We start from the raw sequence: 24,400 nt of genomic DNA on the forward strand, positions 1-24,400 counted from the left end.
GCCCCGATCTCCCCCCAACCTCCACCCCAGCCAGCCCCGATCTTCCCACCTCCCCGACCGCACCGCGCACGGCCAACCCCAACACCCCCCCCCCAACCACATGGCCAACCTCCCCCAGCCATGGCTAGCCCCAATCACTTCCTCCCTCCATCTCCCACTGATCCAACTTGCAGAGTGGCAGTGGGTCCCACTTCCACCAATCGCCACCCCTGCTCCCCCCCCCCCCCCCCCCCCCCCCCGCATCGTAGGCCCCACCCAAGAGGTTTGGGATGCGGACGGACCCAGAGAACACCGTCCCGAGCCCACTAATCATATGGAATTGTAATTTCCATCTGGTCATCAGCTCCGTGCCGATTTCTGGCATGCAGCTGATTGCATTTTTAAAAAGTGCTTGGGAGACCTTGCTAAAGGCCCACGCTGGTGTCTCCCGGCCTGCTGCACAGTGGGCTGGGAGTATCCCAGCCATCATGTGTGGTACTCAGCCAAGATGACATCTCCCTACAATGTAGAACAGTTCACCAACACTCACTCTCTTGGTTGAGTCGTGAACTAAGGGGAGACACTATAGGATTGTTTGATTTGATTTGATTCATTATTGTCACGTGTTACCATACGTTGAAAAGTATTGTTTCTTGCGCGCTATAATGACAAAGCATACCGTTCATAGAGATGGACAGGTGAGCGTGCAGAATGTAGTGTTACAGTCGTAGCTAGGGTGTAGAGAAAGATCAACTTAATGCAAGGTAAGTCCATTCAAAAGTCTAATGGCAGCAGGGAAGAAACTATTCTTGAGTCGGTTGGTACGTGGCCTCAGACTTTTGTATCTTTTTCCCGACGGAAGAAGGTGGAAGCGAGAATGTCCGGGATATATGGGGTCCTTAATTATGCTGGCTGCTTTGCCGAGGCAGCGGGAAGTGTAGACAGAGTCAATGGATGGAGGCTGGTTTGTGTGATGGGTTGGGCTACATTCACGACCTTTTGTAGTTTCTTGCGGTGTTGGGCAGAGCAGGAGCCATACCAAGCTGTGATACAACCAGAAAGAATGCTTTCTATGGTGCATTTGTAAAAGTTGGTGAGAGTCGTAGCTGACATGCCAAATTTCCTTAGTCTTCTGAGAAGGTAGAGGTGGGTTTTCTTAACTATGGTGTCGGCATGGGGGGGGACCAGGGCAAGTTGTTGGTGATCTGGACACCTAAAAACTTGAAGCTCACGACCCTTTCTACTGTATCATTCATGATTGATGCTCGACCCAAGAAAGGTCAACATTCCTAGAATGGGAGCTCAGAAAGGGAGTGAAAATAAGAACATAAGAAATAGGAGCAGGAGTAGGCCATCTAGCCCCTCGAGCTTGCCCCGCCATTCAATAAGATCATGGCTGATCTGACGTGGATCAGTACTACTTACCCGCCTGATCCCCATAACCCTTAATTCCCTTACCGATCAGGAATCCATCCATCCGCGCTTTAAACATATTTAGCGAGGTAGCCTCCACCACCTCAGTGGGCAGAGAATTCCAGAGATTCACCACCCTCTGGGAGAAGAAGTTCCTCCTCAACTCTGTCTTAAACCGACCCCCCTTTATTTTGAGGCTGTGTCCTCTAGTTTTAACTTCCTTACTAAGTGGAAAGAATCTCTCCGCCTCCACCCTATCCAGCCCCCGCATTATCTTATAAGTCTCCATAAGATCCCCCCTCATCCTTCTAAACTCCAACGAGTACAAACCCAATCTCCTCAGCCTCTCCTCATAATCCAAACCCCTCATCTCCGGTATCAACCACAAGGGTGGTCATTTTTATCTTCTGGTGAAGTCTAAAGTAGTTCTAAAATCTGAAATCACCGGTAAAAGACCTGTCAGCATCTGTGAAGTGAGGAACTGAGTTAATCTGGTCGATGATCTTTTGTCAGGACAGTTCCGATCCTCAGTATTTATCTCACATGTTCAGTGCCTGTGGTAGTTTGCTTTTCGAAAGCAGTTTGATTTTTATAGAAAGCGTCGCAGTATTACAGATTTTCTCCTGAGTAATTTTGCTTTAACCTTATCTGATCAATCGAAGTAGATAAGGAATTACGCAGAGGCAGAGTGCAGATCTAGTCTTCAATTTCATGCTCAGATAGTTTCAGCTCACCCTAAAAAGTAATAAAAGTAATTTTAAAAGTGTCTGTAATATTATATCACAACATAGTCCCAACAATGCTTTTAACAATGTCTTTAAGAGAGTTGTAACAACTGAAAAATTGCTTTGCTGTCTCAGTGATTTTGCATTAAAAGACATGGGGTTCAGCTCCTGTTTTAATGGTTCACTGCACTGTTGTGCTTGGCTGTACTGAGTGAGATTATCATAAAATCATAGAAAGAATCATAGAAACCCTACAGTGCTGATGGAGGCCATTCGGCCCATTGAGTCTGCACTGCCAACAATCCCACCCAGGCCCTCTTCCTGTAATCCCGCATATTTATCTTGCTAATCCCTCTAACCTATGCATTCCGGGACACTAATGCCGGAATTTTACTGGCCCATCCATGATGGGAATTGGAGCGGGCGAGGGGCAGATAATGGGAAGGCCCGTTGACCTCGGGTGGGATTTTACGGTTTCGGGACCCCGTAAAATCCCACCTGTAGGGGCAACTTAGCACGGCTAATGCACCGAACCCGCACATCTTTAGACTGTGGGAGGAAACCGCAGCACCCGGAGGAAACCCACGCAGACACGGGGAGAATGTGCAAACTCCACACAGACGGTGACCCAAGCCGGGAATCGAACCCGGGTCCCTGGTGCTGTGGGGCAGCAGTGCTAGCCATTGTGCCACCGTGCCGCCCACAATCTCATGAAAAATGATCTCTGGCTCGGTTCCAATTCTCTGTCCATTCGTCTCCTGGTTAGGTGATTTGGCCATGCTAAATTCTCCCTCAGTGTACCCAAACAGGTGCCAGAGTGTGGCGACTAGGGTATTTTCACAGTAACTTCACTGAAGTGTTAATGTAAGCCTACTTGTGACTAATAAATAAATAAACTCCCTCTTATATTCCTTTCAGGTTCCCTGAATTGTAAGTCCAAACTCTTCACCTGGGTGGAATATCAGAATTGTTTAAAAAAAATAAATGTCCAAGCGGGTGTTGCCTTCACCTGGATCTGAAGCCAGTCCTACCATATTGGACGGAATTTTCCAGCCGCTCATGCCGGCAGTATTTTCTGGTCCCGCTGCAGTGAACGGGGATTTGGCCAAGCGCCAAGTTCTCCACCCTCACTTGCAGCGGCAGCAGGGCGCGAACAGCCCTTGCCTCCCTCAGCAATCGGTGATGTTTTTGCTGCACTTCATCTCTTTAACTTGCGGGATGCAGAGATGACCTCCACCTCTGACGCAAGTTGCTGAATTGCCACATTCCCAGAGGATGAATACGCGTTAAATTCTTAGACACTGGATGTTGTAAAGGAAATTGCCTGCCCTATCTCAAGGGCAGAGGAAGCCAATTTGCCTCAACCATGCCTATTTCTCCAGAAATCCCAAGATTGCAGTTCAATATTTTTTTGTAATGTTTGCTGTTTTTTGAACGACTAACAAGTTGAACATTGCTTTCAGGGCAAATTTCCATTAATGGAAAGGCTAAACAGGATACCCTGGACACTTTAACTTCAAAGCTCCATGTAAGGGCACTATCCGAGATGTTTAAAATTGAAACCTTGTTCTCTGTACATTTACCATTCACAAAGCCAATAGTAAAATAACCTCATAACATTTTAGAATTTATAATCCTTTAACATGGCGGCTGAAATTTTCTGGCTTCATCGCGCCCGGTGCAAGTCACGTTGGAGCGGTGTGGGGTCAGAGACTCGTAGGTGAGGGATCTAGGTACCATACAGTGCCAATACAAAACCCCAATCCTCCCAGCCACTGTGCCCAGACGTAATTTAGTTCCCATCCAGTAAGGGTGGGACCCAGATTAGCATATTTAAATATATATTAAAATATGTTTAGTATATTTGAGGCCAGATTCTCCCTGCTCACAGGATTCTCCGACCCTCGGGCAAAGCAGGAACCCGGTGCAAATCGCTACCGGTCTCAACAATTGGAGGCCAGGCGTGATGGCTACGCCATGGGGCTCAGAGCCCATTGAAGCCCTTGGCTGCCCGATGGCATGGCTGGGCAGCTCCCACCTGGCAGTGCCAACTAGCAGTGCCCACCTGGCACCACCGGGTTGGCACTGCCAGATGGGCACTGCCAGGGTGCCGGCAGCAGTGTCAATGGGGTGTGACCTGGGGGAAGTTGGGCCTAAGGGGATGGCCACATTTGGGGTCATGAAAGGGGCGAATGAAGGAGGTATAAAGGGGGTTATAAAGCAGGGTCATGAGGTGGGTCATGAAGGGTGTCATGGATGGGGGCGTGAAGGGGAGCATGAAGGGGGACACGAAAATTGCGATCATCCAGTGCCAATCACACTAGTTTTCTCACCCAAAATGGCACTTTGGGCAAAATCCTACCAAAAAATGGTAGAATGTTGGTTCCGGTGAGAAACAGACCATTTTCTCTCCAGATCTTACCACTCTCTGCCACAAAAAGACAGCTTGTTTCACGTTGTCATGTAGAAGGGTGGGACCTAATTACAGCGGCAAAGCCCAGCTGCACTGGGATCGGGGCACCATGTCTAAAGATCAATTTTCACAATGGTCGTATGCACACAGTGCTCCCAGTGGCTTAATTTTGGTGAATCTTTGGAATTCATTGCCACCGAAGGCTGTGGAGGCCAGGTCATTGAATTTATTTAACACAGAGATCGATAGGTTCTTGATTGGTAAGGGGATCAAGGTTACGGGGAAAAGCGGGAGAATGGGGTTAAGAAACTTATCAAACAAGATTGAATGGTGGGGCAGAATCGATGGGCCGAATGGCCTAATTCTACTTCTGTATCTTATGATCTTTACATTGGAGGAATGGGTATAAAATGCCATGATTCCAAAGATCCTGACTGCGTTCCAGTAAATTCCCCAAATGGTTATTCTTGTGTGAGCTACGGCAGTGAGTGTTGATGGATTATAAGCAAGGGGTCATCAAAGATGCGGTAACCCTCACTATTGGCCCCCTCCCCCCATATACATATTCTGTCAGGGTTGTGGCCCAAGTCTGACGGTCATGAGTGATACTGAGAAACCAAGATAAATGAAAAAACAAGGTGTATTTATTCAATACTGCAATCCCTTCAATAAAGGGCATTGCAAATCAGAAATAAAATGCCCCACTCCCCACTTTCCGAAACACCAAAGATAAGATTGAAAATATGGTAAAGATGCATTGTATTAACAAGCGGATCCAGGTTTGAAATTGCATGCGCGCTTTCCATTGAGGCGATTCTGATTCTTAAGTGACAGATTATCAAACCATGCCACAGTTTCACAGGATGAAATACAAGTCTCCCACCTAACGACACTGTTAGATTCAAAGAGTCGAACTGAAATTCATAATCCCACACAAGATGGATATTATCTTCCTGACAACATCTGTCAGCGTGACACTTTGTGCATTGTTCAGCTCAGATATTTCTGTTTTTATATGATGTACGGTTAAATCAAAGCCGCTTACAGTCAACAGAATGGCCAGGCAGCCTCGTCCGAGCAATTTTAGAAATTATTGCCTTTTGCTGATTCTTTTGCCTCTTTATGATTAAAGCTGCATGTCTCAGAACTTTAGATTATGACCTTCTCATGATCCCCACCCCTGCTGTCTCTTCCACTAACCCCCACAGAGGAGTTTATTTATAGTAAATAAAGAGTGTAATGTATGCATTGCATTGATGTAATGCAACCTTTGATGACTGACATTAAACAAGATTGATTGGCTTTGTTAGACAACCCCTGCGTCTGGCATTGACTGTCTCTGCGTTTTTTTTCTATCACTTCACCGTATTGACTGAAATATGAATTCATGTCTTTCATCTGATTCACAGGGGCGGCAAGGTGGCACAGTGGTTAGCACTGCTGCCTCACAGCACCAGGGAACTGGGTTCGATTTCCGGCTTGGGTCACTGTCTGTGCAGAGGTTGCACATTCTCCCCGTGTCTGTGTGGGTTTCCTCCGGGTGCTCCGTTTTCCTCCCACAATCCAAAGATGTGCGGGTTAGGTTGATTGGCCATGCTAAATTGCCCCTTAGTGTTCCGGGATGCGTAGGTTCGAGGGATTAGCGGGGTAAATATGTGGGCTTACGGGGATAGGGCCTAGGTGAGATTGTTGTCGATACAGACTCAATGGACCAAATGGCATCCTTCTGCACTGTAGGGATTTTATGATTCACAGTGACTTCATTGGGGTGTTAATGTAAGCCTACTTGTGACACTAATAAATAAACTTTGAACTTGTTAATCTATGAAAACGGGTTACAAATCTCCTGTATGATTAAGTGGGTAAAAGCACAGTTCAAAGCTTTCTAAAATCTTGCTAACCAAAAGAATTAATCCTTAGCTTGTGCTGAATGAGTTAATATCTGCCAGGCAATGCGACTGGGGCAATATTATATAGGGAAGGAGAAATAAGTTAGCAAGGGACTCCCTCTTCATTTGATCACTGTCTAGAGATCCCTTTGCTATGTGTGTTGACTTTGGATGAATTTTAAACTCAGCTGTGGTGACCTTGAAAGTTGGCGAATGTACCACCACTCAATGACTTGGCACGGACATCAAGTAGGAGGGACACTGTATGATGGCCAACTGCTGTGGAAACAACTGTAGCAATGCTCCTATTCTCCCAGCTGGTATCAGTATAACTGCACAGAACAGTGATAGGACCTGGGATTCTCTCAAATTCAATGATATGGTATCAAATTAGGTGAGATATTTACACACTGAAAAACCCCTGTGCAATACCTGTAGTGAAAGCCTTGGCGACACTTTTACAATTACACTCGATTGGCTCAAAGTATATTTTTTAAATTAAACAAAAGTGTGTGGAGGATAGTAATTCCTTGGTGCATTCTTGGGAATGCCTCAACCAATCGGAGCTGATTTGTCAACTCCTGTCCTCATGCTTCGATTTGATTTGATTTGATTTATTATTGTCACATGTATTAGCATACAGTGAAAAGTATTGTTTTTTGTGCGCTATACAGACAAAGCATACCATACATAGGGAAGGAAAGGAGAGAGTGCAGAATGTCATGTCATAGCGAGGGTGTAGAGAAAGATCAACTTAATGCCAGGTAGGTCCGTTCAAAAGTCTGATGGCAGAGGGAAGAAGCTGTTTTTTAGTCGGTTGTTACATGATCTCAGACTTGTATCTTTTTCCCGATGGAGGAACGTGGAAGAGAGTATGTCCGATGTGTGGGATCCTTGATTATGCTGGCTGCTTTTCCGAGACAGCGGGAAGTGTAGACAGTGTCAATGGATGGGAGTCTGGTTTGAGTGATGGACTGGGCTTCATTCACAACCCTTTGTAGTTTCTTGTGGTCTTGGACAGAGCAGGAGCCATGCCAAGCTGTGATACAACCAGAAAGAATGCTTTCTCTGGTGCATCTGTAGAAGTTGGTGAGAGTTGTAATGGACGTGCCAAATTTCCTTTGTCTCCTGAGAAAGTAGAAGCATTGGATAGCTTTCTTAACAATACCATCAGCATGGAAGGACCAGGGCAACTAAAAACTTGAAACTCTCGACCATTTCTACTTCGTCCCCATTGATGTAGATGCAGTGAAAATTGTCTCTGCCTTTGAAATTTTGGATTCTTACATTTATCCTGATGAGTAAAAGACTAAAAGCTTCAACAGCATGTCTCTTTTTTTTCAGCAATGCTCAAGTTCTGTACTACTGAACGGCTACTAAGTCAAAGTAAGATTCAAACTTTACCAGAGCTAACGATATAGGCACTTTAATACAGAACAGCCATAATATTCAGTAATTTCATTGTGTGAAATGCTTCTTCTCCTGGTCTCAGTCTGTTCCCAGATACAGCTCCATTCTGAATCTCAAACCTAAACATTTTGTCTGTTGTGGAATGGATCTGCCAAAGTTTCACTGAAACTGCGGGCGGCTATACATTCTGACACCAAAGTCTTCAAATCCATGTTCTGTATTTCGAGATGCAGCTCCAATTCTTCCAGCTCTTTAAAACGTTGGTAAAATTGAAATTGGTTTGTTCTGCTTAGCCTTCTTGCAGGTCGAAATCTCTTCCCTGGTTTCCAAAGAGCACAGACACTGCCATCAAGGGTCGTATATAAATAGCATTTTCTTATCCTTCATCAGCGGATCTGGGTGTCCAGAATCAAAGTGCTGCTGACCGAGTTTGTTTGATCATGGCTCAGATACTTTACATTGTAATAAAAGCAGGCAATAGAAATCATATCATAGAAACCCTACTGTACAGAAAGAGGCCATTCGGCCCATCGAGTCTGCACCGACCACAATCCCATCCAGGCCCTACCCCATATTCCTACACTTTTACCCACTAATCCGTGGGGCGGCACGGTAGCACAGTGGTTAGCACTGCTGCTTCACAGCTCCAGGGTCCCGGGTTCGATTCCCGGCTCGGGTCACTGTCTGTGTGGAGTTTGCACATTCTCCTCGTGTCTGTGTGGGTTTCCTCCGGGTGCTCCGGTTTCCTCCCACAGTCCAAAGATGTGCAGGTTAGGTTGATTGGCCAGGTTATAAATTGCCCCTTAGAGTCCTGGGATGCGTAGGTTAGAGGGATTAGCGGGTAAATATGTGGGGGTGGGGCCTGGGTGGGATTGTGGTCGGTGCAGACTCGATGGGCCGAATGGCCTCCTTCTGCACTGTAGGGTTTCTATGATTCTATGATTCTAACCTACGCATCCCAGCAGACGAGGGGCAATTTTAGCATGGCCAATCAACCTAACCCGAACATCTTTGGACTGTGGGAGGAAACCGGAGCACCCGGAGGAAACCCACGCAGACACGGGGAGAATGTGCAAACTCCACACAGACAGTGACCCAAAGACAGAATTGAACCTGGGACCCTGGCGCTGTGAGGCAGCGGTGCTAACCACTGTGCCACCGCGCCACTGCCCCCTGAGAGGGGCTATAGTCACTTCCGTGCCCCCAGTGTGGTCATCAGGACTGGTTTCCATTTTTGGAAAGCAGTAGTGATTCCCGTCAATGTGACATTCAGTGGGCCGGGAGGCGGGATGGGGTGGGGAGACCTTCGAAGAGTCCCCAAAGATTTGACGTCAAGCTGTTTAATGATATTGAAATGCATTCTAATTTATGGAAATTAGGTTCATGCTCTTCCTGTGCATGAAGGTGATTGTATCACAGGGTAGTGCCCGGGAACATCGCACTCAGAGTTCTCACTAATGCAAATCCATTTATCACTCCCGCCTGAGAGTTAATGGCCGTAAGAGGATTTGTGCCCGCAGTAAACAGGCCTGGAGAATCTCACCCTTAACGTCTATTGTACTCTTGCTGCAATGATGGTAGGATCAAAAGCTGCAGGAATAGGCCCAGTCCCAGACCTGAGTTCTCTCTCTCTCTTCTCTTACTGTAGACTATTTTGGCTGGAGCTTCCATTATAGAAACATAGAAACTAGAAGCAGGAGTAGGCCATTCGGCCCTTCGAGCCTGCTCCACCATTCATTTTGATCATGGCTGATCATCAAATTCAATATCCTGATCCCCCCTTCCTCCCATATCCCTTGATCCCTTTAGCCCCAAGAGCTATATCTAATTTCTTCTTGAAATCAGACAACGTTTTGGCCTCAGCTACTTTCTGTGGTCGTGAATTCCACACATTCACCATCCTCTGGGTGAAGAAATTTCTCCTCACCTCAGTCCTAAAATGTTTACCCCTTATCCTCAAACTATGACCCAGAGTTCTGGAAACTGGAGCACCCGGAGGAAACCCACACAGACACAGGGAGAACATGCAAACTCCATACAGACAATCACTCAAGCCCGGAATTGGACTCGAATCTATCTTTTCCCCAAGTTCTGGACTCCCCCACCTTTGGGAACATTCTTTCTGAATCTACTCTGTCTAATCCTTTTGGAATTTTGTAAGTTTCTCTGAGATTATGATAGTGAGGAAGAGGCCTTGCCAGGAAGGAGGGAGATTCCCAGGCTTTGCATCTCCTCATCCTTTCCAAACCATCAGAAGTCCAGTACGCCAAATGAGAAAAAGCCCATAAGCCCATCAGTGGGCAGAAAAGAAACTGGGGCTCCCAGACTCCCATCCAAAGAATGTTGCCATGACTTTCAGGCCATGGCCCTCTATGGAAAGAGGGCAGTGGAGAATTTAGAAGATGTCCTTGATTCAGTGGTGCCAGTTACTGACCAGCAATACCATCTATCATGAACGGGGTCTGCACATTCTCCCCGTATCTGCGTGGTTCGATTCCCGGCTTGGGTCATTGTCTGTGCGGAGTCTGCTCATTCTCCTCGTGTCTGTGTGGGTTTCCTCTGGGTGCTCCGGTTTCCCCCCACAGTCCAAAAGATGTGCCAGTTAGATGCATTGGCCATGCTAAACTCTCCCTCAGTGTACCCGAACAGGCGCCGGAGGGTGCCGACTAGGGGATTTTCACAGTAACTTCATTGTAGTGTTAATGTAAGTCTACTTGTGACACTAATAAATGAACTTTAACTATCACCCCTTCATCTCCAAACCATCCCTCCTCCCTCTTCTCCGGCTTTGGTGAGATTGCCCCCCATCCAGATTATTAAAGTCAAGGAATGTTCCCCCAATTGGGTCATAGAAACATAGAAACTGGAAGCAGGAGAAGGCCATTCGGCCCTTCGAGCTGCTCCGCCATTTATTTTGACCATGGCTGATCATCGAATTCAATATCCTGATCCCCCTTCCCTCCGTATCCCTAGATCCTTTTAGCCTCAAGAGCTAGACCTAATTTCTTCTTGAAATCAGATAACGTTTTGGCCTCTGTTTTGGGTCAGTGTTTGAAATCGCTGATGAGTGAATCCCAGCACTTTCCCCAAGATTAAAGGCTTTTACAACCTTTTGCTGCAATGGGTATTTGAATTTATGGAAAATACTGCTGCATTTACATTAATTTATAATTGCGTTTATTCATTTCGGCCAGTAAATTACAATTCTGCAGTTATATATCTGCCTATCTTTCTTATTCCTGCCTATTGTTTTTGCATCTATTCGAATGTTTCTAATGGTGATTTATTGCTAATTATTGCACAATGGCCGTCAGATGTAGATGACACACAGATTATGAATGTAGCTGTAATTTGTCAAGCAGCAGCAGTATTTTGTTTATATGCATAAGCGCAGCTCATTACTCCATTTATGGATTTATTTATTTATGAAACACCGTGAGTGTATTTCTCCATTGACCTGAAGTGGGCGAAAAACATCATTTATTTATACACTTGGTGGGGCTGAGATTGTCCTTTGGTGAGAACATAGGCTAGGGGATAATTAATCAGCCGCGCATTGACATTCCTTTAGAAAATCCTTCATAATAAAGCAGGCTACTGATTTGCTGTTGTGTGTGTTTTTGCGTTATGTATTCTTGTGGAAAGAATCCAGGAGGCAACACAGGTGCTTTAGATTATTTTAGATATTGGCCGGAATTCTCCAACCGCGAGGGACTACAAAAGGCCGTGAATGTAGCCCTATCCATCACGCAAACCAGCCTCCCATCCATTGGGAGATCTAATAGAGGTATTCAAGATTATGAAGGGTATAGATAGGGTGAACAGTGGGAAGCTTTTTCCCAGGTCGGAGGTGACGATCACGAGGGGTCACGGGCTCAAGGTGAGAGGGACGAAGCATAACTCAGATATCAGAGGGACGTTTTTTACACAGAGGGTGGCGGGGGCCTGGAATGCGCTGCCAAGTAGGGTGGTGGAGGCAGGCACGCTGACATTGTTTAAGACTTACCTGGATAGTCACATGAGCAGCCTGGGAATGGAGGGATACAAACGATTGGTCTAGTTGGACCAAGGAGCAGCACAGGCTTGGAGGGCCGAAGGGCCTGTTTCCTGTGCTGTACTGTTCTTTGTTCTTTGTTCTTGTTCATTGACTCTGTTTACACTTCCTGCTGCCTCGGAAAAGCAGCCAGCATAATTAAGCACCCCATCCGCCCCGGGCATTCTCTCTTCCACCTTCTTCCATCGGGAAAAAGGTACAAAAGTCTGAGGTCACGTACCAACCGACTCAAGAACAGTTTCTTCCCTGCTGCCATCAGACTTTTGAATGGACCTACCTCGTACTAAGTTGATCTTTCTCTACATCCCAGCTATGACTGTAACAGTACATTCTGCACTCTCTCCTGTCCTTCTCTATGAACGGTATGCTTTGTCGGTATCGCGTGCTAATATGCGACAATAATAAATCAAATCAAATCGCTGGGATTATCCAATCCCATTGTACGGAATGGAATTTTGGCTGAGCATCTGAAGTAAGGTGGCCCTTTTAGAGGGACAATTCTTTGAGGGCCACGTGTTGGACTGGACCCTATTGAGAGGCTGTGCAGGAAGCCAGGCCAATCAGGAACACGGGCGTGCACCCTGGGGTGGGAGGGAACCTCAGTTGGAGCCAGAGAGAAGGAGAGAGCAGACTTGTGTATCAGTTGTCTCAGACCCTTATCTTGCAAATATAGTAAAACAATAATAAATCATTCATTGCTGAAGCCACAATGTTGCTTTCAACTTTACCACAGCGCCAAATTCTCTGTTCTCTCTGGCAGTTGTAGCAGGATGAACGAGATTGGAGAATCCCAGCATTTAAGTTTCCCGTTAGGTTATGTTAACCAGTACTTATGTCTTGCGACTGCAATCAGAAATAAGGCAGTTAATTCTCATTTTTGTTGAACATCAGGCAGACAGATGACACACAGAATAATCATAACGTTAGCGATTAAAGACGTCACGGTCGGAATTTTCCAGTCTGGCACACCCCACTCCCACTGCCAGTGAGAAGTAGTAGGGTAAATACGTGAATTTGCGGGGATAGAGCCTGGGTGGGATTGCTGTCGGTGTAGGTTCGATGGGCTGTGTTGTAGGGAAAAATCCCTTACCAGCACAGAATAGAAGCCGAGTCGCAAATCAAGGTTCAAAGCGTGTCTTTATTGTACAATTTACTAGGATCCTAGGGAGACCCCCGTAGCCAGCTCAGAAACAGTGGCTTGGCCACGTTGATCTCAATTGGATTACATCAGCCCTGGATCTTTATAGGGCTCCAAATTTGAGCGGGAACATTTGATTATGCATCTTTTTACAATATGTATAAAGTGGTCTGTCAGGTCAGGAAGTTCTCTGGGAGGCTTGTCAATTTGCATTTGTATGGTGTGTGTTCGTGTTAATGGGATTACTTGGTCCTGCCCCGGTGTCTAAATGCGTTTCCCATTATCATCTCTATGTGTCCCCTTATTTGAATTTGATCCTATTGTCCCGTGTCTGTGTTTCCTGCTTGTGAGATTGAGTGTTAATGTTATCCTGTCTTGTTGGATGTCTGGAGTACTTCATTCTAACCTTTTATTCTTATATCTTGGTTTATCAGATTTTTATGTCTGCCTTGGCCGAATTAGTAATGTTTCAGTGATAGCTTGGTTTTGATAACCCACTCTATGGCTCGTTTCATAGGGGTCTTGATCGTCCTTGACCAGTTTAAAATGCAGCTACAGGCTGTTGCTAGGCAGATTAGGGATCTCCCGCAGTTTCTGAAATTCGTGAGTCTCTCAGCTGTACAGGGGGGGGGACCCGATCGAATATCCATCCGGGGGTGCCCCTCTGCATTGTTGGCCCGTTATGAGTGGTGCCAATTAGTCCAATATGTAAATATGTTTGACGATGTAAAATATGGTTTTCTGTAAGATTTTCTCCTTCAGTCCCTCCTCTCGTCCAGGGGGTGCCATTCATGGCTGACCCCCCATGGACGACCTTCAGAGGAACAGTGATTTGTACAGCTGTTGTCCTTGTCGTTGCTCCTCTTCTTCTGTATCGTTGTTAAGTTCTTGCATCTGGATACTGGCAGTGGGTAGCATTCTTGATGTAATATTTGCACATATCACTTTAATACAGGTTAGGCCAAGGCAGACTGTGAACAGGATGGCTACTACTAGGATTAATCCCTTCATAATATATTCCCCCCAAACGGTGTTAAACAGCCATCCTAACCACCCATCAGTCCCTGTTAACCCCTGTTTAAAGTTATCCAATTGCTTTTGTATCCCGGACATGGCTGCTGTTATGTTTAGTGTCTCGTCGTGTACGTATGTGATGCATTTGTCCTTGATGATGGTGCATACCCCCCCTTGTCTGGCTAGCTGATAGTCCACCGCATATCTTGTTTGTTGTGTGTATAGTCTGAGTTCTGCGAGTTCTTGGTCAATTGCGCCTAATGCTTGTAGGGTGTTGTTTCCTAAAATGGTCAGTCCACATATGAAGAAGTTCCTATTACTGGCACTGATCACCCCTGCGGCGCCTCCCAGGGATAGTGTCCCCAGAAATCCATATCCTAAAGAAGACCCTAGTGTGACAGGGGCCTGCCAGTTGGAGCAAAATTCTGCGCTGATGGCCCTGGTCACTATGCGTTTCTGGACATGCCCTTCACTTGGGCATGGAACCGTGAGAGGTCTGATTGTCCCTACGGAAAAGAACCTTGGAGGCCTGTCTGTGGCCGTCATATATACATTTTTAAATAAAAACACGTACCCGTCTTTAACCCGATAACATGCATTACCCCGGTGTCGTTTGACCGCATGGCCCCATCTTGTGGAACCTTCCCTCCCCCTGGACTGTCCACTTGATTGTACCTCTTGGTGAGAATCAAATGGATATGTCCCTGAGGCTGAGCTTACGTGGGTGCTGTTGCACTTGCCACACATAAGCTGCCTACCCGCGGTGACTGCAATGCATTTTTGTTGCTTGCAGTCACAAGTGAAGTGTCCTTCCCGGACCCGGCACTCCTGGAGAGCACAATGTGCCTCAGCGCATGAATCATTTTTAGGGACAAAGGCATGCACGCACCCCCATCCCTCTCCCTTAAAACATTGTGGGTAGTTCCCATGTGTCTCCTCCGGTTGGGGTCCCGTCCCCCTTAGAATTCCCGGCTCAGTGAGCTCTACACACCTTCCTTGTATCCCTTGTTTAAAGTACCCAATATGTTCTTTGCAGGGTGCCCCCGATGTGTCAATAGTGAATAACTCTTGTGGGAGCCACCCTGGTGTTGCGATGAATAGGGAGTTTACTGATCGCGCTGAGGGGTAACAAGCGGTCCTATTCCCATAGATCTGGATGTGTGTTTTCAGGAATAGGTTTCCTTCCATGATTGGTGGTTCTGCTCCCCTAACCCCCATATGTTGGAGTGTATTTACAATGGTCAGGGTTATTATCAGATATGTCCCTGTTCCCATATCGCTCTTTTTTTTTTTCAACAGTATTTTACAATTACAGTATATACAGAAAATAAACAGGCAATTAAATTAAAAGTAGTTGGTTCCGACGTCTTGATAGTAGATCTGGTCCTGGTTCCTGTTGAAGCTGAATGAGCAAAACGGTATCTTTTAGTTCATTTGTTCTCATATAGTTTTAATTGGGTCCAGTGTTTCCAGACCCCCTGTCCCCTTATATCTATACAGGCACAGGTATCTCCGCTAATAATGACCTCGTAAGGTCCGTGCCATCTTGGGGCAAATCCTGGTTTTGCAGGAAGCACTTTTGTTAATACCCGGCTCCCGGCTTTTGGGACTTCTGGTAATATTTCTGAGTCCCCCTCTGCGTCGACCTGTGCCTGATTAGAAATTACGGACCGGCGCATCCCCTTCAATTGGGTGCTAAGGTCTCGGATGTATTGTCGGATCCTATCTTTTATCGGACCCACATCTGTCCAGCCTGTAATAATGTTTTCGGGTAAGTGCATTGCTCGCCCGGTCATCAGCTCGTATGGAGTCAAGCCGGTAGTTCGATTTGTGGTCGCCCTAAGCCTCATCAGAACTGCAGGTAGGACTTCTGTCCAATTTCTACCTGAGGATTGCATTGCTTTTGCCATTGTTATTTTTAGAGTCCGATTCATCCTCTCCACCATCCCGGAACTTTGTGGGTGATAGGGGATGTGAAATTTTTTGTTTTATTCCTAATAGTTGGCAAATGTTTTTCAGAACCTTTCCTGTGAAATGTGTTCCCTGGTCCGAATCAACTTGAATTGGCATCCCCCATCCATAGCAAGCTTAGTGTGAATTAAATAACACTTTGTACTGGCCTTTTTTGGCTGCAATTGGACATCCATTCATTTGTATGTAATCTTATCAAAAGACATCGCTTTCCCCATTAAAATCACATGCCATACAGTTCCGATCTTTATATGAGTACTCTTACACTATCTCTAATTTGATCATTTGTTTGCGTGCAAGCGCTACACCACAGTACTTCACAAAATAATTATGTCTTTATCCATGCCCAATATAGTATATGAATATATCATACAAAGTTGGTTAAGGCTTTTCAGGATTTGATGTTATTCTTGTGTCTATATGGCAGTGCTATACTGTATAATAAAAATAATCAAGCGGCAGTTGTATCATACCACTTTACACATCGTACCCGTGATATCCAAACCCTTTTAATTTAAGCCGTTTCTTTTTTTAAACTGAGCTCCAGATCGAAACCCCCGCACTCTAGGAAAAGTAACAGGCGCCGAATCAAAATCAAAGCAGGTACAATACATACCAGTTATTTGATTAGGAACATTTTGGTTTCTTAACTGGCTAGGTTTTAAGCTTTGCAGTGCTTTTATATTTGGCAAACCTTGAACCTTGATGGCTCATGAAATTCCGACGGCAGTACATAATTTTAACTAGTTCAGAATACTAAACTATCTGACGTTCGCAAATCGCGATATTCTGCGATTAATACTGTATTTCACTGACTTGATACACTTTAAACTGATTCATAGACCTCAGTCTTTTGTTCCTGCTTTTCTACCTTTCCACAAAATAACTTATTTTCTTCTCTTAACTCCTCAACTAACTCTTATAATTTCTACTTCAAGACAAAGGAAAGAGCACATGCTTCCTTCCAAGGTTCAAATCCTTTCTTAACATTAAAACAAACAACAACAAGGCATCCACGCAACCACTTTGTTTAAACACACACAGACACACACATGGAAGCTTCCAAAAGTCATTCCACAGTACATCCTTTTTCATTCAAACTTATCATTTCAGACTGGGATGAGTGTAAAACATTCAAAGAGAATACTGAACATTGATTAAGACAATCGCTTTTATTCTTCTTTCTTCCAAACTGTAATTGACTCAAAGCAGAAGTAAATTCAAGAAATCCTATCACTTGAATCTTTACAGTTTTAACACTCTCCCAGCCCCCCTGAGGCTAAACCAAGGTGCAATGTACTGCACCCACTGCCTGTAGCAAACATTCCACAGGAACAAAGAGCTCCCTGCTCTCAATCTAATTACAACAACAACCACCTACATTCGACAAGCTACCAGATCTCACAAACACACTGAAATACAAAAACTAAGATCTCTCCTATCCATCTGCTGCCTTTCCCCTGGCGTAAAAGGCTTATAGGTTGCCTTTGGTTGTGCTAACGTCCCTCCTCTCGTGACTGGCGCTAGATTATAATTGTCTATGTTTTCTTTTGATGCTGGAGTGGCTGTATGTTTCTGCACTGACTCGTATGGGCGCCGAGGGTCCGTTTCCTCTGATCTCTGCGTTATCTCCGCAGTGTGGTTTCTGTATTCTAATTCCCTCACTCTCTCCTGTAATACTTTAATTTGCTCTGTCTCTTTGTGTCTCTCCTCCATAGAGGCATTTACTTCCTCAATTAGTCCAGCTAACTGGGTCACTAATATTACTCCCATTACTTTTGTTTTGTCCCGTTTAACTCCGTCTACCCACTTTCTTTGATCTTCTAAAGTTTGTGATGCGTTCCACCCATTCCGTTTCATCTTTGCAACAATCGCTTCTCTGGCTAACAGATACTTCAAAATGAGAGCTACTGCAGTTTCTCCCTTAACAACGTGGTCTGCCATTTTTCTGTCTAGCAGTCCTGCAACCCCCGTATGCTGGCTGCTACAGTAAAAGTGCCTCAACTCTCTCCCTTATCTCCTGTCACTGATACTGCCCCAGCACCGTCTGTATTGCTGTAGGTTCTCGTAGTGAGGTTCCAGTGGGTCTCTTTCCCCTGGGCTCCCCCAACTATTCCTGACACCTCACGCTTGGACTATTTTGTGTTGTCTTATTGGGATGTGTGCTGGTTGTTTAGTGGGTTTGTCCGCCCCTGTTCCCAGCCCCTCTAAGTACAACGCCTCCCGCTCGGCCACCACCCCCACTAGCAGGGTTGATCCGTTACCCCCCAAAACCGGGTATCCTGCTATGGGCTGTGGTGTTCCCTACAGACGAACAAGGTTATCAAACTCCGCCCGGGTCCCTAATGGATCCTCCGTCGTCGTGTCTCTTGGTCAGGATGGATCGGGTCCACTTTTCCTCAACACTTACACACCTGTACTCTGTTATCAAAGCCCCTGTTATAGTTAGTAACTGTATCGACTCTGAGGTTGTTCGTCCCTTCAGAGTCAGTGTTGTCACCCGATTTACACTGTCCGTGCCTTGCACCCTGAGTGCCTGTGCCTCTTAGCGCCCGCTTCAAAACCCAACCTTAGCGTGGGAGATTTCTCCTCTTAACGTCCAGTTTAGGGTAGGGCACCTTGAGTCAAGCACTCCCTTGTCCTATTGCCTTGGCACAGACAGTGGTTTCATTTACAATCCTGGGTTAGTTACACCAATTAGTTTTGCATGCGGTACTTATCTTTATATTAGTCTTAATTCCTGTTATCAAATAGCCCAAAACCTGTTATCTTTACCTCTGGTCCTTTACTCCTATTAAAGTTAAAAGTTACTTACCTTCTTCCACGCGGTCGTTCTGACCTGTACCTCTTTAGTGCGGACTTCTGTTTCAATTTAAAAACTTAGGCAAGATTATACAGTTCTACAAGACAACAATACTTAAAACAGACAAACCCTAACCCTTAAAGGTACCTCACTTTGAACGGAGACCTGCACTCGCCTTTGACTGCTCTGGATTTGTATCAGATTCGTTTAAATTTGATCCCGACTTTCAAACTGTGGCCATCAGTCAGAAGTCAGATATCAAATCCTGCCGTGACTACGCCATTTTGTTGTAGGGAAAAATCCCTTACCAGCACAGAATAGAAGCCGAGTCGCAAATCAAGGTTCAAAGCGTGTCTTTATTGTACAATTTACTAGGATCCTAGGGAGACCCCCGTAGCCAGCTCAGAAACAGTGGCTTGGCCACGTTGATCTCAATTGGATTACATCAGCCCTGGATCTTTATAGGGCTCCAAATTTGAGCGGGAACATTTGATTATGCATCTTTTTACAATATGTATAAAGTGGTCTGTCAGGTCAGGAAGTTCTCTGGGAGGCTTGTCAATTTGCATTTGTATGGTGTGTGTTCGTGTTAATGGGATTACTTGGTCCTGCCCCGGTGTCTAAATGCGTTTCCCATTATCATCTCTATGTGTCCCCTTATTTGAATTTGATCCTATTGTCCCGTGTCTGTGTTTCCTGCTTGTGAGATTGAGTGTTAATGTTATCCTGTCTTGTTGGATGTCTGGAGTACTTCATTCTAACCTTTTATTCTTATATCTTGGTTTATCAGATTTTTATGTCTGCCTTGGCCGAATTAGTAATGTTTCAGTGATAGCTTGGTTTTGATAACCCACTCTATGGCTCGTTTCATAGGGGTCTTGATCGTCCTTGACCAGTTTAAAATGCAGCTACAGGCTGTTGCTAGGCAGATTAGGGATCTCCCGCAGTTTCTGAAATTCGTGAGTCTCTCAGCTGTACAGGGGGGGGGACCCGATCGAATATCCATCCGGGGGTGCCCCTCTGCATTGTTGGCCCGTTATGAGTGGTGCCAATTAGTCCAATATGTAAATATGTTTGACGATGTAAAATATGGTTTTCTGTAAGATTTTCTCCTTCAGGCTGTATGTCCTCCTTCTGCACTGTAGGGATTCTATGATTCGATGTGTCCCTTGTGTCTCCCCTGCTGCTTTTTCTCTTCCATTGGTGACTGTACCTTCAGTCATGTAAACCCGAAAATCTGGAACTGCCTCCCTAAACCTCTATCTTTCCACCTCCCCTCCTTTCAAACATGCCTTAAAGCCTACCTCCCTTTCCGTACGATTTCCTTGGGTTCAGCATCATTTTTGTCCCATTGCAAACCTGTGAAGCGCCTTGAGTCTTGCTGCATGACAGGCCTGTACATAAATGCAATTCATTGTCCTGGTTCTGATGCCAGTTTGCACCCCTTTTCAGCACAGCTTAAATTTACCACCCCGTGTAATCTTAAGGAACTCTTCAAGATGGCGCAGAAACACTCAATCAGGGAATGAATGTGATGGAGTCAGAGTGGATTAACCTCCTTCCTCTCCCATTCAGAAGCATCAGGATGGGAATCTTACCAGCCCGCAGGGGCAACTTTGGAGGCAGGGGGGCATGGGGATATTTCGCAAGTTCGGTGTTGGTTGCCTTCTCAACATGCTGCGGCATCTGTGCAGTTTTGTCGGAAGGGCGCTGAAAGTGACAAGAGTGGTACCCGCCCAGGACTGGTGGGTGGCCAATTCAACCTGCAAAGGTTCTACTGAAAGGAACATTTCAGATATTGACAGTATCTTAGCAGAGGAACAGCCTTTTGCTGAATCTAGAGATCTGGCAGCAACGTGGAGGCACCATCGCAACAGCGAGGCCGCAGGGACATTACCGACTCCCCTCACCGGCTGTGAATTAGCCAAAGGAGTAAAAAGGCCGCAGCCTTGGCCAAAACCAATCCTCCCCTCCGCCCTGCTGGTCCTTAAAGCTGTGGGTCCTCCCCACTTTTAAAACGTATACAGGCTTCCAGGAAAACCTCCATTTTGAGGTGGCTTTGGTTTGCTTTACCTCCTGGAGCAGCACCCACCTTTCCTGATGGACCAGCCATCTATCCAGCACTGCGCACCCTCCTATTGGGCCTCCTGCCTGGAGAATACATCCACTGCCCTTAACAGAGGTCGCCAGAGGGCGCACTGCAAAGTGAATGGAGGCACCTGATGTTTTCAACGTGGTGACAACTCAGAGCTTCTCGAGGGCATCAGGAACTCCAGTGCTGGGACCAATTCCAGGTCCAAACTGCAGTGATTTCTGATGTCCACAGCACTCGGCCTTATTGAGAGACCACCCCCATATCTGTCGTTTGGTTAAAGACTCTGTGGATGGCTGGGAAAATATTATGGGGTTGGAAAAATGCCTCCTAAGTGGGAGCCCTGGTTGACCTAATTGACTGCCTGCTTCTGTGGAGTGAGTTTTTATTTCCCGTGGCAACCCTGAGAAACCACCCTGATGGAGAACGGTGTCGGGGAGTCATCCCCACATGCAACATCTTAAATTTCTCCACCACGCACGCAGTTCCCCCCCCCCCTCCCCCCCGCCCCCCCCCCCCCCCCCCCGGCTCCTCCGAAGCAACCTCAGTGAGGCTGGGAAGACTCTGCTCAGAATCTCTGAACATTGAGGTGTTCTGTAATTTGGTGATAGGTGCTTAAATGAAAGTGGAATTTGGACACAATGGCCTGAATTCTCCAATCACTGAAACAGGTCGTCTGAGTCAGGGAAATCCTGTCTCAGCTGGCAAAGGCGGGATCTTCATCGCTGGGGAGTGGGCACAGGCTGCAGTCGGACCAACCAACTTAGAAAAGGTTTGAAGACAGTCACAAGGGGTGCAGAGGCGGGCTGTTTAAAAAGCCCACCTCAGCGCTGTGGCACTTAGCCCCAGTTAAAATAAAAACACAAATGCCCTGTACCCCTCACACCCCTTCATCCCTCACACACTTCCTAAGCCACATCCATACCACCTCATGCCCCCATGTCAACCTCTGCCCTTCCACCCACCTCCATCACCCCTTGTGCTCCTTATGCCAAACTCTGCACTTCCACAGACATCTTACAGTCCCCCTGCTCCCCAATGCTAGCTCTGTCCTTCCACCCACCCCCATGTCTGCACATACCCCCTATTGCTAACTCTGCCCTTTCAGCTACTCCTGTGTCCCTCATTATTGCATGCTAAACTATGCTCTTCCACCCACCTCCAAAGGCCCCTCAAGCTCCCGGTGCCAAGTGCTTCTCTTCCTTCCACCCTCTATAGTCCTCATGCCCCCTTTGCCTAGCTATGGCACTGAATGCCCACTGAACTACTATTAAACATATAAAACCGATGAACCATGTGGTGACAGTACTATGTTTTGAAAAAGTAACTCATTCATATATTTCCACTATGTTAAGTCATTCCAGTAGAAAGCCCTTTAACGTATCAACAACAGAAACTGCAAGCCCTTCACGGAAATATTTAAGCCTCCTCAACAGTGGTTGGCCCAGTGGCAAAAGCAGATAGCCATTGGCCATCAGTGGGATCTTCCAGTCCCACCGAGGACAATGGCATTTGGGGCGCGGAAAGGCCAGGCCCTTGAAACCACTTAACTTTGCGTTAATAAGCGTTGTGAAATTGATTGCAGAGATCAGAGTCTGAGCGACTAATCAAGCAATGTTTTCTCTGGGGCTCAGGTGTTTCAACAAGAATAATGGTTATCTGGGCTCTCAGCCAAGCCTCATTATGTATGCCTGGCTGAAAGCAGGCGGGTGGAAGGCCATATCTTGGCATTGGGGTTATGAGCGGCAATTGAAGGTGGGTCGATGGGCATAGGTTGGTATGTGGAAATGGGCCATGGGAAGTGGGTGAGAGGCATGGCTTGGCATAGGGAGCATGAGGAGGATCTTTTGAACTGACCTTCCCCTCATGCAGACTTGGGTTCCTCTGAAGGGCTGTGACCCACAACACTTTGAAAACCTGACCCGTCTCCATGAAAACTGTGGAGGAGTAGGACATGCCGATCTCCGCAATGGAACTGGCCAGTTTGGGAATGCCGGGTGTGGGTTTTTGACAGGAATCAGCCTGAATCCTTTAAAGGTGAAAATCAGACAGCCCGGGAATATGGCCGTGGAGATTCCCAAATCATCCCGACTCAGTAAATCCAAGCATTCCATCCTTGATAGAATAGAAAGTGAAGCAGCCAAGATATTTCAAGACATCAGGAATTTAAAGGAAATGGCAAAATACTGCAGCTGCTGGAATCTGAGACAAAAACAGAAAATTCTGGGAAATCTTAGCAGGTGGGTGACACGGTGGCACAGTGGTTAGCACTGCTGCCTCACAGCTCCAGGGACTTGGGTTCGATTCCCGACTTAGGTCACTGTCTGTGTGGAGTTTGTACATTCTCCCCGTGTTTGTGTGGGTTTCCTCCAGGTGCTCCAGTTTCCTCCCACAGTCCAAAGATGTGCAGGTTAGGTTGATTGGCCTTGCTAAATTAACCCTTAGTATCCCGGGATGTGATAGGTTAGAGGGATTATCAGGGTAACAAAGTGGGATTCGGGCCTATGTGGAATTGTTGCCGGTGCAGACTCGATGGGCCAAATGGCCTCCTTCTGCCCTGTAGGGTTTCTGACAGCATCTGTGAAGAAAAATAGAGTTAATGTTTTGAGTCTGGATCCAGACTCAAAACCTTGGCTCTATTCTTTCTCCACAGATGCTGTCAGACCTGCTGAGATTTTCCAGGCGTTTAAGGAATGTTATTAAATTTAGACACACTGTCCTTGGGGAAAAAAGTCTCTGAAATGATTGGATTCAAATTTTCAAGATGACAGAAAGGATTGAGATACCAACAGTTAAAAATTGAGAAGCTAATAATGTGGATCTGGCACAGGATTTTTAACAGGAAGAAAAACAGGGAAGCCATTGAAGATGATAATATAAATGATTTTAGCAGAAAGTTAACGCTTGGGAAGAGATTGGGTTAAGGGGTCAATCAAAAGGGTGAGAATGTTTGAATAAACGTTGAATTTAAGGCTGATTCTCAGAGTTTGTTACAATTGGACTCAGGCGAGGAGTAAAAGTATTGCAATGGCAAGAGATCAGATGATTTTCAGTAATAGGGTCAATGGATTCTTACTCTTCTTGCTAGGCTTTGATTTATCACCAAGTATTGAAGGGTTCTTTTATGTCTCTTGACATGTTTACATGTTTATGATATCTATCCCAATCACGATAGTTCTCCGAAGAGTCACATTCACCCTGGGTTTTCCATTATTGAGGAGATCATTGCTTTTTCAGTCCCTGTCAAATCAGAGTTCATGATCATCCTGGATATATGGGATTCCTGAAGTAATGGAAGTATTTACTGTTTGTTTTATTGCAATCCTAATTGACATCTTTTCCTCGGAGATTATGTGCTTGACAAGTGTGGCTACACAGTGCGCAGTGAGGTTCCAGCTCCCTTGATTTATAGTGGCAGCTTTTATAGAACAATGGTTGTTTAGCGCAGTAGTATACGATGCCTGGTCAGCATACTCAGCTGTGGATTTTATGCCACAGT

Source organism: Mustelus asterias, chromosome 26 (assembly GCF_964213995.1).
Source record: "Mustelus asterias chromosome 26, sMusAst1.hap1.1, whole genome shotgun sequence".
Taxonomy (NCBI): domain Eukaryota; kingdom Metazoa; phylum Chordata; class Chondrichthyes; order Carcharhiniformes; family Triakidae; genus Mustelus; species Mustelus asterias.